Genomic DNA, 8,921 nt, shown 5'->3' with positions numbered 1-8,921 from the left:
AGAAAAACACAAGTAACTATAAATAAAGCAATAAAAATTCCCTTAGATTTTGTGACCCAGAAATAATCAACATTTTGGGGTTCATTTTTAAATATATTTTACTGCATATAAGCTTCTTATTAATTGCTTTAAACATGGTTTATATGAATATTCCACAAGCGTATTCATTTCCTAGGAAGCTACTATTTGATATTATTCCCCCATTAATGGAAAAAAATAACCAATTGAGCATCTTTTATGTTTTTATTAACTCTGTGGGGTTTTTGCATTTGTCGTCATACTTTCTCCTCACAAAATCATGGTCTTTCTTTTGCAGATGTGGAAACTGAAACCCAGCAAAGGTCAGTGGTTTCTCCAGGGTCTCAGAGCCCCCAAATAACAACTAGAATTCAAACCCAGGTCTTTGGTTACCCAAAGGCCATGCCCTTTTCAAGGAGATGACAAAGGTAAAAGCAGAGGAGTTGGGGACACACAGAGGGCTCTCTCTCCCTAAGAGCTCCTTCCCTTCCTTCCCTACCAGACAGGAGAACCAGCTGGGTCCTGGTTTTCCGGCCTTGCGGTTTCTCGGGAGTCTCTAGTTCCTTCACGTCTATGCATACGTAAGCTTTGGGCAACAGCATGCGTTTGGCATCTGCTTTGGAAACATGCCTGCCGCGAAAAGCAGAAAGGACATCTGTCATGAAAGGTTGCCACAGGTAGAGTTTTGCTGCAGCTGTCCACAAAATAAATACAAACAGAGAAAAAGGACCTTGTCCTTTGTTTTCGGTCCCTCCGGGGAGGAGCTGCCTTTCGCGCACACCCGAGTGCACGGAACGCCCTCCAACATGGCCGCTGCAGCAAGGCAGCTGCTCTCTGCGCTGGGAAAGGAAGCCCGGGTCCGCATCCAGCCCGGAAGGCTCCCGGCGGGACCTCTTGTGAAAAGCCTGTCCAAAAGAGCCTCTCTTCACTCAGCTCTTTGATTTGGGATCACCAAATCAAAATCATCATCCGAAAGGCCCCTAAAGCTAACCCACTCTCCCAGACTTCCTTCCCTTTCTTCGCTTTGCCTAGATCTGTGATGTTCCCTTAGACTCTGCGCAGAGCTTAGAGACAAAGCCACACTGAGAGTGTTCAGCGTCAGACTTTTAGGTGGAAATCATGCTGTGTAGAGGGCAAAGGAGAGGGAGAGAAAAGGAGCCAACATTTTTTAACCACGGAAGGACTTGGATACTTCCACGTGGGTCATCTCATCTAATCTCCACAACATCCCCAAAGGATAGGGGTTGTTGGCCCGGTTGACAGACAAAGAAACTGAGATGCAGACCAATGAGCTTGTGGGACAGCAGCTATCTGGCAGGCAGAGCAGTGTGTGGCTCAGACCTCTGTGGTTCCAAAGCCTCTGGGCATATATTTATGTTGGAAAGCACTCAGAGGACAGTCACTAATATTGAAGAAGCACATTTCTGTTAACCATTTATATGCTTAATGTGACACGAAGCAGAAAAGACAGACGAGAAGACAGCCAAGGGTTTATTGTTCATTTGAGCAGCTCAGCCATGCAGCTTAATGGTTTTTCTGGAATGTTCTTGCAATGGCCACAGAGAGGTGCCCAAGAGCAGTAAGCCTGCTTTCCCAGGTGTTCTAATATCAGGCACTAAAAATAAATAAACAAGTAAATAAAATCACTGAGTGGCTGTTGTTTCCAGTTGGTATTTGGGCTTTTCCGTGGGCCAGCCGACCTCAGATTCCCGGTAATCAGTGTTACACCAGGAGGCAAGGGCTGGGAGGTGGAGAATTTTAAGGAGATCCCTTACATGTAAAGAACCCTGCTCAGCATCTGGAAAGTAGCAGGAGCTCCATAAATGTGAGCTTTCCTTTTCTTCTTCTCTCTCTGGTCCTCCCCACCTCCACCTCTACTCTCTCTCACCCTCTTGTCACCTATTGTCTGTTTTCAATGAGTCAAGAAATTTCTTAGGAATCAAATTACAGCAATTTCAGCGCAAGAAACCTCCCCTTGCCCCAAACCCAAAAATCAAACTGCCGTTCCCCTGGACCTAAAGAAACAGGGCCCATGTGGGAGCCTAGACAAGGCTGTCAGGAGCTTGTGTTGCAGGGCTGAAGAAAAAAGAACTGGATTTCCTGAACTCTCAACTCAGATCCCAGCAGAACAAATCAGCTGTGTGACCAGAGGTAATTTTGCCTGGGCCACCCTTAACTGTTCTACAAGACACCTCCCTCAAGAGATTACTACAAAGATGAAAGGAGAAAATGAGGAAAAGTACCACCAATAGTTCATGTATTTTATACATGTGGATGAACTCTTTATTTAAAACAGAATTTCAAGGCGAAAGCCCTGCATGGGCTTTGTAGGTGGGAAGCAGAGACTTAACCTGCTTAGTAATACTAAAATCTGGGGGTTCTGTGTTTCTCTGAGGGCTGGCACGGGTCGCATGAGCCTCTTCTGCTCGTTTTCAGGGCCACAGACCAGCCACCCACCTCCCAGAAAAATCCCTTTGTGAGAAAAACTCCTGGTTAGACTGACTGGAGGTAAAGGGTTTAATTTAGTATAAATATGTAGAGCAGGCATGTGTGCATGTGTGTGAGCAGGGAACTTAGGGACCACTTTGCTTCTCTGCTATGTAAATTGTGGAGCATAAACAAATAATTTAACAGAAATGTAGTCAGATCCTCAAAGAACATCATGAGGATTCTGAACCTGTGTGTGTGTGTGCGCGCGCGCGAAACACACAGAGAGTGAAAGAAGATGGTTATTCTAGCATTAAGTTTCCAGGAACAGAAAGCAGAAGGTTGTAGATGATCTGATGATCTTAGGGGGATAGTAAGTTTGGTTGATGCCAATGCCTTTCAAAATGTAGCTGTGTGATAGCTTGACTTGGTGGATTTGATCCATCTTTCTTGTCACAGTGTCTTTGGTGGAGCCAGGCTTTCTTTCAAGCATAGAGGGAGACCTGAGGGTCTGCTCCATGGGGTTATAGGGTTACTCTCTTAATCAGTGTGGGTGCTCTAGCAGAACACCATGCACTGGGTGGCTTATAAACAGTAGAAATTTATTTCTCATAGTTCAGTAGGCTGGAAAATCCAAGTCCAAGATGATAGCCGATTTGTCTGGTGAGAGCCCATTTCCTGGTTCACAGATGGCCCATCATCTGGCTATGTCCTCACACTGGTGGAAGGGGTGAGGAAGCTTTCTGGGGTTTCTTTTATAAGAGCAGGATCCCATTGATGAGGGCTTTAACCTCATGGCCTGATCACCTCCCAAAGGCTCCATCTACCTCCTAACACCATCATATTGGGGGTTAGGATTTCCACGTATGATTTGTGATACAAACATTTAGTCTGTGGCACTTACCTAGGCGGACCTGCAGGCCTACAGAAGATGATCTGTTCCTTGGCCGAGCCATGTGTGTTCCCAGTTTGGGATCTGCCAACCACCGCCCCCCCCCGCCCCGCCTGCAATGACCCTGGTTCAATAGTTGACTCCTGTCCTCATTCAGGTCTCAGATTAATTTCACCTTCTTAGATTGCCCTCTGACCACCCATTCTAGAATAGTCCTGTGCAGCATTTGGATTTTGGACTTTGTACATAAATTTATTTTATTTTATTTAGCACATTGACCATTTCCTGACATTTTCTCCTGTATTAGTTTCTTGCTCATCTCCCCTTCACTAGAATTTAAGCTCAATGTGATCAGCAATTTTATCCATCTTTCTGCCTCTCTCGTTAGCTCCTGGAATTGTGTCCTGCAATACTAGGAACTCAACAAATATTTGCAGAATGTTGAAAAAGAGTTTGTATTCTTGTACCGTAAAGCTCAAAGCAACTCTAGACTCAACTTTTAAAGAGGAAATGGCTGCCATTAAATAAAACAAAACAGAACCAAAAAAACAAAACAGCACCTGAAGAAAAGAGTATGCTTAAAAATGATGGTTTGTGTTTTACATTTTTGCCAAGGTGACATAATTAAAATGTTCCACTCTCCTCTGAGACCTCTGACAGCAAAATTAGCAGGAAGGAGAATAGTACACAATAGAAAGCAAAGATTAGCATTAAAATGTTTGTCTCATGCAAATTGTGCAATCCAGTTTTGATTCATGTTGAAAACAACCTTTTTTTCAGGAGCCTTAGAATTGATAGATGTCAGTTTACTGCTTAGGAAACACAAAGCTTTAACTTTGGGTATAAGAATTTGTTTATGCAATAGGTATTTACTGAACACTTCCAAAAGATGTCTGCTGCACTAGGCACTGGGTGACAATGATAAACAAGAATAAGTCCTCCCTCATTTTCTAAAGGGTAGTGGAGCTGAGCAAAAGGCCAGTACAGCACAGTGTGATAAATGGTATAAAATGGGGCTGTCATAAAGGCCCAGGGGGTGGTACCAGGGGCTTCATAAAAATTTGGCTATGAAACGAACTTGAGGAAAATGTAACCATCTTTGAAGATATGCCTAAACAGTAATAAAAGCTGACAGATAAATAAGAAACACACAGAAATCAAATTTAACAACAGCAGATGTGACATGTCATCAGTCAAGCGTTTACTGAGTGTCTTGTGTTCCATGAGCTCTGTCAGGTGCTGCGACTCAAGAAGTTCAACGTTGACCATCCTGCTATGTTTGTGAAGCCATCCCACAGAAGCCTGATGTGCTTTCTGCTTTCAGGAATCCGAGAAAAAGGAGCTTTGGCACTCATGGAAACAATCATATTGCTTTATTTTATTCCACTAGCCTGCCAACATGGTGACCAGACCCTCCAAGGAGGTTGAAATGGGTAGGGCAAGTCTGTCAGATAACTCAAAAGGCCATCTCTAGGAACTTTCTCCAAATCCTTTGGGAAATGATGTGCCCTCAGTCCTTCCTAGTACAGAAGGTATCCTCCCTTTGCAAAAGCTCTTCATTTCTCTTTTTGTGGGCAACTTTTGGATAGGGTCCAAGTCCTACTGAGATGGGTGAGATGACTTGATTTATGACAGCAGAGAAGTAGGCTTTCAGTTAGTTTTTGAGTAAAAACATTTTCTAACTCCAAAATAAATTGTGACAGGAAATGCAGTCCATGCCAAACGCCCTGTGTCGTGTCTAGTTAAAGCACTGAATTTAAAGAGAATGTTAATAGCATTTGCTCACAAAGAAATTTTCTACTTCCTTGCGTAGGAAGCCCTGATATTGAATTCTCCAAAATGTTGACCCTCTTCTTGGTTTCTTCGCTCAAATCTGGCTTATTCCTCAATTTTTCCTTCCCGTCAGCATGGTTTTGGTCAAAGTAATTTTGGGGTGGGGGCGGGTAATGTAGTCAGAATTAGATGCTGCAGTTGACATGCCTTCCTGCCATGACCTTTCTGATTGGTATTTGAGACCATGAAGAGGGTGGCCACTGCAGCTCTTTCTAGCAGTGCCTTAAGGGAGAGGGTGGGGGAACAAGGCCACCAGAGCCACTGGGGAGTAGAGATTGGGGAACCAGACTGCTACTTAGAAGATTCCAGGTGGTGTGGACACCCAGCAGCAAGGACACCCTTCCCTGTCTTAGTAGTTCTTGGAGACTTGTGATCATCAATTTACCAAGAGACAGAACTTCAAGTTCCTGAGTTAACAGTCCCAGAGCTGAAAACCAATGCTTCTTTCATATGTACTTACAGGCAGACAACATTAAGTAAGCCTTACCCCAACAAGCATAAAATATCAATGGATTCAGGAAGGGTTTAAATATAGTGCCTAACCTTATTAAGAAGAGATTGGAAATATTTGGGCCATGTTGTCAAAGCTTTTAAATCAATATTATGGGAAGCAACTCCCACAAATCTTGCCAAAGACAGATATATGGGTTGGCATTTTGACATAAAGGGGCATTGGAGAATGCACTTATGTCTGAAGGGTCCCAGATTATTAATTCTTTTTTTTTTTTTTTTTTTTTAGTTAGAGTGAATTATTATACTTATTTAAATAGAGAGTTGAAGACAGTTGCAGTGGAAATAAACAGTAAAGGACCACCCCTTTCCCTTCCACATACCTTCATTTCTACAACCACCATCACTACCGCAACCAAGGATAGCTGACATTACTATGGATGGGGCACCTGGAAGTCTACTTACAGGCAAAATCTCATGTAATCATTACTGTAAGGACCTATTTAGCAAGAGGCTCTCATTAAAGTTAAACTGTCCCTGCTCCCCTTCCCCCAGGGGATTTACTTAAAAATAAGTGCCGGAAACCAGCTCCAGGTAACAAAACCCAGATACAAGGGTGGGTCAGGCCAGGTGGAGACATCCGATCAGTAGCGGGATGCATACTGTCTCCCTAGTTACCAAGGAGTATGGGCCCTGCCCTTTGGGCACCTTTTGGGCACCAGTTCTGACCAAGGTGATAGGCTGGTTTAAATGTCTACTAGGGTAAATTGTAATTCAATTGGTCACCTAGCATCACTGTGCAGCTTTCTCTGTGTGTTACAATTTCATTGGCCACCTGTGTGTAGCCAGGCCCGACCTCATGGCCTTTGCCCTTAAAAGCTAGTCTGTGAAACAGAGAAGGGTTGCCCTCTCTTGTACGAGGTGCGTCCCCGAATGTTCGGTTAGATTCTTGATGCTTGGCGTGAAATAAAGCTTTGCTTGACCTTCGCTTTATATCAGTCTCGCTCCTTTAATCATGGACCCATTATTGGGACATAACAATTACAAAAACCAAACCAAAACAAAACAAAAACTATGAAGAAAATACCAACACTTTCCTTTTACAGATGGTAAAAGTTAAGATTTCTAAAGGTTATATAACTGACCACGGTCCAACAGCTCATAAATCATAGCGTGAGCTCCAACAGGCTTTGTGATTTCAAACACCTTGCTCTATGACATTACACTTCCTCCCCTTAATGAAAAGTAGCTGTGAGAAGTGGGATCTCCCATTTTCCTTCGGACCAGTGTTTCCCAGGCCTTGGTTTGACCTCTGGTAGGGAGAGTGTATTTCCAGATTTCTCTATTCCGTGAACAGACCCCTCTCACATGTGTCTTATGGCCTTTCTCTTAAGATGTAAACCCAGGCACAAAACAAATGCCACTAAAGAAATACCAGACCAAAATAGAATCTTTAATGTTGCCCTTAAAAGATTTTTCTGGAAAATGATAAATTACACAGCTTAGTGAAATGCAAAATTTCCTCTCCTTCAGTTATTTGCTTATGTGATCCATTCTTCTCTCTTCTGGTCCTCTCTGTACAGCCTAATGAGATTTACTTGAAACCTCGCAGTTTTGCCACTTTCTTTTTACTTATTTCTTAGGAACATCTGGCAGGAATTTATACTCTGCCTGTGAGCTTATGGACCACACTTCACAGTGGCATCCTCAAGAGCCAGTAGTCAGTCTTGACATGGACTTGACCTTCTTCCCCCCCCCCCACAATTTGTTCATGAACTCAGTTTTCTGCTGGCCTCTGTCTCTTTCTGCCAACATTATCTGCATTGAGGTTTACCAGACGCTTCCACTGAGTTTTGTTTATTTAGGTTAAGTCGTTAATGCTGTTGGCCCCTCTGCTTTTCTACTAGACTGTGATTCTGTGGAAAGGACTAGTTCTTAGTCAGCTTTGTGGCTCTGGTAACTGGTGTGGGCCTGACATGGTAGGTGTGGGTGTGCCATGAAACTTAGGAGGGAAGAGTGGAAGGGAGGAAGGAAGAGAGCAAGGTAGGGAGGAAGATGGGATGTTATTATTATTCCTATTATTATTATTTTTAGGGTTTGTTTTCATACGGCATGATTTCTGGCAAAGGAAGCTGAAGCAGAGAGAGAACAGAGAGGAGGGAGATGGATTCTTCCACCTGACCTCTTGGACTTTTTGAAAGAAGTGATTCAGTAGGAAGGTAAGAGCTCTGACTAAAAGCAGATTATTGGGGTTCAAACCCCAGCTCTACTGTTCACTGCTTAGATGAGCTTAGGCAAGTATTTTAACCTCTCTTTTCCTCAGTTCTCTCATCTATAAGTGGGGGAAAATGGAAGTGTACCTTTTTCGAGAGGGTTTGATGGGAAGCAATGAGTTAACATATATGAAGTCCCAGGCAAATTGCCTGGACATAGGAAGGACCATTTTAGTATTGTTATGAGAGAACTTTGAGCAGCCAAAATTTCGGGACTTCCCTGTAGGAAAAATGTTTATAATATTTTATTGATCATTTATAATACTTATTGGGTACCTCATATGTGCCAAGCATTGGGCTAGGTGTTAGAGAAGAAGCTCAATCAGGACAGGAATGACATGAAGGCTCTATCATGACTTATACTTTGAATCATCAGAGGTACAAAGATAAAAACAAAGTGTTGTAATAGTGAATCCAGTGGGGGTGGGACAGGGGAGGTGGTACCCTGTGGCACCTTTATCAGACTTTCCCAATGGCGGTTCCACACAGTACAGCACAGAGCTTCTCCAAGGCATCTCTGTAAGCAGAGGAAATGGGGCCAGTGCCGGTGCGGAACAGGGCAAAGGCTGGGCACGGAGTGAGGCTGCTGGAATGAACTGTGAGCGTGAGTGAGGCATCTCCTGGGAAATGCCAGGGGATGAGGTTCTGCCTTCTGGGTGAAGACTCAGAGCCAGTGTCATTTGCATATTCCTGTTAGGGTGTATGCATTTGTATGCAGAGACTGGTGATGTCCGGGGATTTGGGTCAAAATGAGTTCAACAATTCTTTTTGTTGCCTCTGGCCCTTTTCAGAAGAGCTTCAGTTTCCTCCCTGTAGGTTTAAGGACCACAGAGTTAAATTATAAACTGGACTCCCAAACTCTTCTTTGTTTTTATTTGGAGTATTGTAATATCTGGTAATTATCTTTTTTTTTCCCTTTTAGGATATTATTAAGGATTGATCTCTATGTTCTTTTATTTTTAGCACGTGTTTTGTGTTTCTGAGCTGAAATTGCTATATTCTTGTGTATTGCTTGGGTAAGATTCATT

General features: G+C 43.3%; 1 long non-coding RNA gene across 1 annotated transcript; it reads left to right on the top strand.

The window, feature by feature from the left end:
- The first annotated feature begins 316 nt into the window (after positions 1 to 316).
- LOC111153598 lies at positions 317 to 4,692 on the top strand. The gene is made up of 3 exons (XR_002641012.1): positions 317 to 341; positions 2,455 to 2,526; positions 4,574 to 4,692. It is a non-coding gene; the product is annotated as an uncharacterized LOC111153598 (long non-coding RNA).
- Positions 4,693 to 8,921: the final 4,229 nt, after the last annotated feature.

This window comes from Enhydra lutris, unplaced genomic scaffold (genome assembly GCF_002288905.1).
Source record: "Enhydra lutris kenyoni isolate GAN:26980312 unplaced genomic scaffold, ASM228890v2 scaffoldscaffold3, whole genome shotgun sequence".
Classification (NCBI taxonomy): Eukaryota; Metazoa; Chordata; class Mammalia; order Carnivora; family Mustelidae; genus Enhydra; species Enhydra lutris.
This window is presented reverse-complemented; position numbering and strand designations above follow the sequence as displayed.